Below are 8,967 nucleotides of genomic sequence, written 5' to 3' on the forward strand. Positions count from 1 at the left end.
AGTATCATCAGGTGTGGTCCTAAAAATAAAACCAAAGCAAACCAAACCAAAAAGCCCAAACAAACAATGAAAACTAAGCACAAACACTTCTTTGGTAATTCTAGACAATTTTGTGCTTCATTTATTCAGATATATACATCTTTACAGTGTAATTTTTCCCATTTTGATAGGAATAGATCAGAAATTTAAAAATAAATCTGAAGGGGTTGGAGTGATAGCACAGCAGTATGGTGTTTGCTTTGCACTTGCCAACCCAGGATTGACATCAATTTGATTCCCAGCATCCCATATGGTCACCTGTGGCTGCCAGGAGAGATTTATGAGCACAGAGCCAGGAGTAAGCCCTAAGCACCGCTGGGTGTGACCCCCCAAAAAAAATTCTGATATCTTGAATGCTAATAACAATATGCAATAACTGCAAGCATAAGATAACAAGTTTTGTATTGCAAACAAAATAAAAATTACTTTAAAGAGGCTCATTATTTCCTCATTTTTATTTAATATTTCATAATATGATTCTTATCTATAAATTAATAAAAGTAACATATTGATACAAATTTATTTTCTCAACTGTTTTAATCTTTAAAAATATTTAATGACTAGTGGTATTGGTTTCAGTAGTAAGAACACCTGGAGGAGAGGCACCACCTTGGATTCAAAGTTCTGGAAGAAAGGTTTGATTAGATTCAAAAAGCGTGGAGCAGTGAAATTAATTGTTCAATGATCTGGTCATGCTCTGCTACTATTTATGGCTATGTATAGATTTCTAATTCATAATTCATTGCATGCAGGACAATGAACCAACTGTGTGACGATACTGATGAAAATAATTTACTAATATTTGTCATTTTAGCTCTCAAGCAAGGTTCACACTCTACCAAGCAAATGGACCATTGATCAAACATTGGTTTGTTCAGGTGACAACTATATTACAGGATCTGTTTATCTCTCAGACACTTAAGAAATTTAGTCTCTAAATGGATCCAGATGCTATCCTCTCTCTCTTTCTCTCTTTCTCTCTCTCTCTCTCTCTCTCTCTCTCTCTCTCTCTCTCTCTCTCATCTGTATGTGATGGGGAAACTTTTTTATTCACACTCAATCAGGTTCTTTTGTCTTCATAAATTATGCATTCTAAGAGCTAAAGGTCATGTACTCTAAGATTGTTTATGCCACATAGGGGGTTTAATCAGTGATAAAATGATCATAAACTGCCTCCTCACATGATTTTAATGTGTGGTCTTGCATTTACAGAGAAAAGTTGACTTCCTATTCTGGGTACTTTTCCTTGAAGTTTAGCACCAGTCATTCATTTCCAGGACAGTATGGATAAATTATATAACATAAATCTTTTTATTCTCTTCATTTCACATATAGGTTCTTTTTTCAATGCTTTGCTTAGTTGAAAGAACTATATGGAAAACAGTATTCACTTTCTTGGAGATCACTGTTTTACAGATAACTGTATCTTTTCAAATTTATCTTGCATCCCTTAGCTTTCAAAATGAAGTAAATGTCACCGTGAAGTGTTGCTCATGGAGATTTAGGTCACATTTTATCATAAATGTTATAAAAGCAGGTAATGGAAAGAGTTTTTTTAATGGAAAGGTTTTTAAAATAAACTGCCAAAATATGTTAAATAACAATTTGATGATTTCCAAATTTCTTATTTCTCCTCTATTCTGTTCCTCCTACTAAAAAGCTCATCCAAAAAACTTTGCTGTGCTTTAATTATAAATGATTCATATTTATTTTATATTTAATATAAATAAAAGTAATATTAGAACATAACATCAGAGACATATCAACTTAAAGCCACCCAACATCATAAAAACAAAATTAAAGTAGGAATAAACCAAATGGATTGTTAAATTATAATCAGCCTCTTCCTCAAAATAATTAGTCTCTTGAAATGCCATAGTTATAATTAAAAATTCAAGACAACAGTTATTAATTATAACTTTATTAATAAGTATACATATATAATAAATATATAAATATGACTTTATTAATTTATAATTAAAAATAAATTGCTGGTTTTTATAAATAAGTATAAGTAAATAGTACCTTAGCATAAATATATCATTCCTCTATGATTCACATTCTCATCCCTAAAATATTTATAAGCCAGTTAAGAAGATGATTATATTCTATGTGCTAAAACGAGAAAAGATGGGCCCGGAGAGATAGCTCAGTGGCTTTTGCCTTGCAAGCAGCCGATCCAGGACCTAAGGTGGTTGGTTCAAATCCCGGTGTCCCATATGGTCCCCCGTGCCTGCCAGGAGCTATTTCTGAGCAGACAGCCAGGAGTAACCCCTGAGCATGAGCTGGGTGTGGCCCAAAAACTTTAAAAAAAAAAAAAAGAGAAAAGATAATGTTTAATAGTGGTTCAACCTAGATCTGATGTAATAGTCATTATAATAACTAGTTAGAGAACAAGTTTAACTCAGAAAGTATATGAAGAACTATAGTTCCATTATCTTAGATTAAAAAACAGGCTTGAGTGCCTTTACCATTCAGTGAAGCTGGTCAAATGGTGTACTAGACAATGTGCCAATGGTTTGACCCCAGAACTCACATGTTTAATTAGTACGTCATTTTTCTCTCATCCACCTTTATTTCCTGATGAATGAATATTGAATAAGCAACAGTTATCGCTCTATAATGGTTCTCTTCTATAAGTGCTGGGTACTCATGAACATTTATAACCTTTCCCTCTTGTCCGGACCTTGTTTCATTATTACCTACTTTCCGAATATAATTTTAGTACTATTCAGGTGGTAAATGTGTCAATTTCATCAGAGCTCTCAACACAGTAACACAGCAGGCAGTAAATTATTGAATGACTGAGTGAATACCTAGTTAGTCCCAACCAAAATCTTCTGTGTCATATGTCAAAGGGAAGCATTAGCTCTGCCCACTGGTTGCTTTTAGCTCTTTTTAGTCTCCTTGTTGATAACTTTCCACCCATAAAAACATTGGAAACCTCTAATCTATTTCAGAAGTCAGTTCTTGCACCTAACATTTTACATACATACACACATTTTAATTTATATTTTTCAGAGCAGTGCTGGCAGTTTACAATGGGTTTTGAAATAGTCGCTGGCTTCTTGCTCAGCAGTGCCATGGGCTGGCAATGTAAAGTTCTCTTTTTGTCTTCTCATATCCTGGGAATGGGCCCCTATAGCACAGATGTTTTCTAAGTTTTTTTTTCAGTTTGCTGAAACTCAGTTTATATCAATGATCTAACTCCATGAATATATAGTACCACTGAATAGCAGGCATTCAGCAAAGTATCAGAAACTGTCAGGATTGCTTGCAGTTTTGAGTGAGCGACTGATTGAGCAGCCTGAGGTATTTCTCAGACTCTGTATGAAAAGTTTCCATACATTTATATCACCTTGTGAAGTTCCTAGTGATTAGCTCTTAGGCATTGTTTAAAAATTCAGGATAAGTGATGTTTGTAAATTGATTTGTACAAACAGGTGTATATTTATTACCTTTTCATTTGCATGATGAGTTCATTAGTTTTCTTCTTCTAAATACTTTTCATCTGCTGAGAACCCTGAAGAACAGTATTATTCAAATTGAAAGGCAATTCATTCTGCTAATGTGGGTTCTGGGTCTGTATTCTGAGTCTGTACTTCCAAATGGTGAACCTGTGATCAAATCATAGGACTTTAATTTCTTCTTATATTTCCCCTGGGTCATTATTGTGTATATGAATGTATATGAAATTAATGTTATTGTTAAAATACTCCACATATTTATCAGTAGGCATTTCTACTTAGTGTTAGGATATTAAACTCACAATTCTGCATCTTTTTGCATTTGACAGTGACTTTGAAATAAATCGATACTCTTGAAGATGGTGTCCTTTTGGTAGTTTCCTACCTTAGCTTCGCCTCCATTCCCAAAGTAGCCAGGTTCTTAATTTCTTCATATTTTACAATTAAATTGTAAATGAATGCTTATTCTTAGAACACAACCAGCAGTGCTCAGGCCTTACTCCTGGCTGTACACCCAGGGATCACTTCTACAAGTAGTTGAGGATGCCATAGAAATATGAGATGCCAAGGATCAAATTTGGGCTGGGGGCATGCAAAGTAACACCATCTGCTGTATTATTACTCTGGCCCCGGTTTTCACTTTCTTGTTTGTTCTTTGCTACAAAGTTTAGGAAGCATATGACCTTGATATGACTGATTAAAATTAGTCAGTATTTTCCATTCTTATGTCATATGACTTAAGCATGTAGAATCATGAATTTCAGGGCTCCTGTTTGAAAACTGGGGCAAAACACCCACTTCTTTTTTTTGAAATAGAATAAGAAAACCTGATTATAGTTAGAAAGTCTCCCCAACCTTGGGGAAGCTATTAACCTTGACAACAAAACAGATAAGAAGAAACTGGGTCCTTGAGGATGTATAATTTATGTGACCCAATAAATTTTCTTTATGATTTAAATCTGCTAGAATTGAGTTTATGTTCCTTGCAACTTAAAGATTCTTTTTGTTGGAGAGCAGTATTGGGGCCACACTCAGTGGAGCACAGGGCTTATACCTGGCTTCAAGTTTAGAAATGACCCCTGGCATGGCTTGGCAGCTCTGACTGGTGCTGTAAATCAAACCCAGGTAGGCTGTGTGTAAGGCAAGTGCCCTATCCTCTGTATTGTATTTTTGGCCCACAACTTAAAGAATTTAAGTTTAGTCAGGTACATATAATTCTATATCATTGTTATTAGTGTCTTTAGGAACATATAACACAATAAGTCCTGACACATGACATAAATTCTAAACTATTCCAAGCTGTTGATACTAAACATAAAGCATTATACCTATCTTGTTAAATCCGGATTCAAGACCCATCTCACAAAGACCAGAGAAGACAGACAGCACTGCCAAGAATGCAAAGGACTTTTATTTCAGCTTCTGGAGTCAACCACCCCAGGTGGGCTCACAGGCCCCCTTTCTTTTATAGGGAATTCCCACCTCTGGGTAGTTTATTTTTAAAACTGTAGGATATTAGTACAAAGTTGCATCAGACAAATGGCAAAGATTGTTTGTAGGATATATGTTGCATCAGACTAGGGTAGGCTGTAGGCTCAGTGAAGGGAAATCATGCACCTCCAGATCCAGGGTGCAGAGGTCAGTTTCTGTCAGACCCAGAGTGTGGTTGCCTGACCATCTGTCCATTTCTGTATTTCCTAGTATGTACCCCTATGGTCTGGTTCCAGGAACTGGCTGTTCTTGTGAGTCTAGTATTTGTTTTTTAAACTTGATCCTGTCATGGCTATACTTATATTTAGGTATCTAAACAAAACCAGGGTTGATCCTAAATTATATTCTAATGTTCCCTTTTAACAATATTCATGCACAGTTCAAGACTATAAGAATCTGGTTAATCGGGCCCTTGAGGGACGGGGTGAGAAATTCCTCCCTAGGCATCCAAAAACTACAGAGGCTCCTCTGGGCCCAGAACACTCCACATGCCAGGATTTCGTGGGCTTTTGACTGGTATGATGGGGGCTCTGCGCAGGACAGCTAGCCATAGGAACCCTGGGCTTACCACTTAATCCATCAAGCATGATTCCCCCCACACCAGGCGGGTCTTCAGGGCCATGCCTGGTTAATCGGGCCCTGGGGGGAGGGGGTGAGAAATTCCTTCCTAGGTATCCAAAAACTACAGAGGCTCGGCTGAGCCCAGAACACTCCGATTGCCAGGATTTCTTGGTGTGTTTGCCTGGTATGTTGGGGGCTCTGGGCAGGACAGCTAGCCATAGGACCCCTGGGCTGACCACTTAGTCCAGGCGAGCATGATTCCCCCCCACACCAGGCGGGTCTTCAGGGCAATGCCTGGTTAATCGGGCCCTGTGGGAAGGGGGTGAGAAATTACTCCCTAGGCATCCAAAAACTACAGAGGCTTGGCTGGGCCAAGTACACTTCACATGCCAGGATTTCGTGGGCTATTGACTGGTACTATGGGGGCTTAGGGCAGGACTTTAGCCATAGGACCCCTGGGCTGACCACTTAGTCCAGGGGAACAAGATTCCCCCCACACCAGACGGGTCTTCAGGGCCACGCCTGGTTAATCGGGCCCTGGGGGGAGGGGGTGTGAAATTCCTCCCTAGGCATCCAAAAACTACAGAGGCTCGGCTGGGCCCAGAACACTCCACATGCCAGGATTTCGTGGGCTTTTGACTGGTATGATGGGGGCTCTGGACAGCTAGCCATAGGACCCCTGGACTGACCACTTAATCCAGGCGGGCATGATTCCCCCCACACCAGGCGGGTCTTCAGGGCCACGCCTGGTTAATCGGGCCCTGGGGGGACGGGGTGAGAAATTCCTCCCTAGGCATCCAAAAACTACAGAGGCTTGGCTGGGCCCAGAACACTCCGAATTCCAGGATTTCTTGGTGTGTTTGCCTGGTAGGTTGGGGGCTCTGGGCAGGACAGCTAGCCATAGGACCCCTGGGCTGACCACTTAATCCAGGCGAGCATGATTCCCCCCACACCAGGCAGGTCTTCAGGGCCACGCCTGGTTAATCGGGCCCTGGGGGGAGGGGGTGAGAAATTCCTCCCTAGGTATCCAAAAACTACAGAGGCTTGGCTGGGCCCAGAACACTCCGAATGCCAGGATTTCTTGGTGTGTTTGCCTGGTAGGTTGGGGGCTCTGGGCAGGACAGCTAGCCATAGGACCCCTGGGCTGACCACTTAGTCCAGGCGAGCATGATTCCCCCCACACCAGGCGGGTCTTCAGGGCAATGCCTGGTTAATCAGGCCCTGGGGGGAGTGGGTGAGAAATTCCTCCCTAGGCATCTAAAAACTACAGAGGCTCGGCTGGGCCCAGAACACTCCACATGCCAGGATTTCGTGGGCTTTTGACTGGTATGATGGGGGCTCTGGACAGCTAGCCATAGGACCCCTGGACTGACCACTTAATCCAGGCGGGCATGATTCCCCCCACACCAGGCGGGTCTTCAGGGCCACGCCTGGTTAATCGGGCCCTGGGGGGACGGGGTGAGAAATTCCTCCCTAGGCATCCAAAAACTACAGAGGCTTGGCTGGGCCCAGAACACTCCGAATTCCAGGATTTCTTGGTGTGTTTGCCTGGTAGGTTGGGGGCTCTGGGCAGGACAGCTAGCCATAGGACCCCTGGGCTGACCACTTAATCCAGGCGAGCATGATTCCCCCCACACCAGGCAGGTCTTCAGGGCCACGCCTGGTTAATCGGGCCCTGGGGGGAGGGGGTGAGAAATTCCTCCCTAGGTATCCAAAAACTACAGAGGCTTGGCTGGGCCCAGAACACTCCGAATGCCAGGATTTCTTGGTGTGTTTGCCTGGTAGGTTGGGGGCTCTGGGCAGGACAGCTAGCCATAGGACCCCTGGGCTGACCACTTAGTCCAGGCGAGCATGATTCCCCCCACACCAGGCGGGTCTTCAGGGCAATGCCTGGTTAATCAGGCCCTGGGGGGAGTGGGTGAGAAATTCCTCCCTAGGCATCTAAAAACTACAGAGGCTCGGCTGGGCCCAGAACACTCCACATGCCAGGATTTCGTGGGCTTTTGACTGGTATGATGGGGGCTCTGGGCAGGACAGCTAGCCATAGGACCCCTGGGCTGACCACTTAGTCCAGGCGAGCATGATTCCCCCCACACCAGGCGGGTCTTCAGGGCCACGCCTGGTTAATCAGGCCCTGGGGGGAGGGGGTGAGAAATTCCTCCCTAGGCATCCAAAAACTACAGAACTTCATGTACATCATGTATTCAGAATATTCTTTATTCTTATGTTATGTTTTCCGTATACAGAATGTTTATTTTGTATTCTCCCCTTTCCCACACCCCTACAAAGCTCTTTTTTACTCCTTAACTCTCTAACCCCCTCTCAAACATCACTAACCTAGTTTACTCTTTTTAACTTCAGTAGTGTACAATCGTAATCACAGTCCAAAGCTGTGCATTGTGTGTGACAACCCCAAACTGTTTCAAGATACATAAAATGGACACGTATTTCTTTAGAATATTTTGTGTTTTTTCTCTGACAGCTATAATTCTTACTAAATGTTGTCTTATACAGTGATGATTCTCACCACTTTTTATCTTCTCTTTTTGAGCTGTTTAACAAGGAATTTTGGTGGACAGTCCCCCAGTTTAATGCTTATGATTGAACCATGTCATGGGAATCATTGTAATTGTTCTCAATGCCCCCATATGCGCCAATAACACCATGTGGCATTGCTTCTTATTTGCATAGGCACATTAAAATGGGAAAATAGTATAAATACAAATAAGATCCTATCTAATAGAGATTGGAACACACAAATCTTGTAGTGCAAAGGGACCTTACACCCTGAACATTGACATAACGACCTGGCACAGACCTCAGAAGAAAGGGCATATTCCATTCTCCCCTGAACCAGAAAAGCCATCCACGAAACATCCAGGCTGGTCTATAACATCACCTGGAAGCAATCCTCTACCACGGAAGACCTACACTGCTCAGACTTCGACCTGCTCAAAAGAGACTTCCCTTAACACTGAGAAGACTTAAAAACAACAATGACCTGCTTACAGGACAGGGCTCCCTGCATTGCCCTTTGATTGTGAGGTGAAAGGAGAGGATGCTCCACATCCTGACTTCAATGTAAGATATGCAGATTCCAGGATCTTTAATACAGAAACATGATACCAACAACAGAGACTGTGTGAAAAATAAAAGTGTGTTGGCACTACAGACAATGTATTGGATTGCATGATCTAGCTTGCCTGGAGCCTAGACTTGGTCTTGTGCCAGGAAACTTCAGGGGTCTGGTCTCTTTGTACTTAGGCCAAGGTTATTTCTTTCCATGTCCCTCATATTTTGGTGGGCCTATGCAAACAACAATTGCCACTCTAACACCATTCTTACTGTGCTCCTTTGACTCTAAACCTTAAAAAGAACTCACTTAAAATTTGAGGTTAACTTAAGCTAA

This window comes from Suncus etruscus, chromosome 12 (genome assembly GCF_024139225.1).
Source record: "Suncus etruscus isolate mSunEtr1 chromosome 12, mSunEtr1.pri.cur, whole genome shotgun sequence".
In the NCBI taxonomy this organism is placed as follows: domain Eukaryota; kingdom Metazoa; phylum Chordata; class Mammalia; order Eulipotyphla; family Soricidae; genus Suncus; species Suncus etruscus.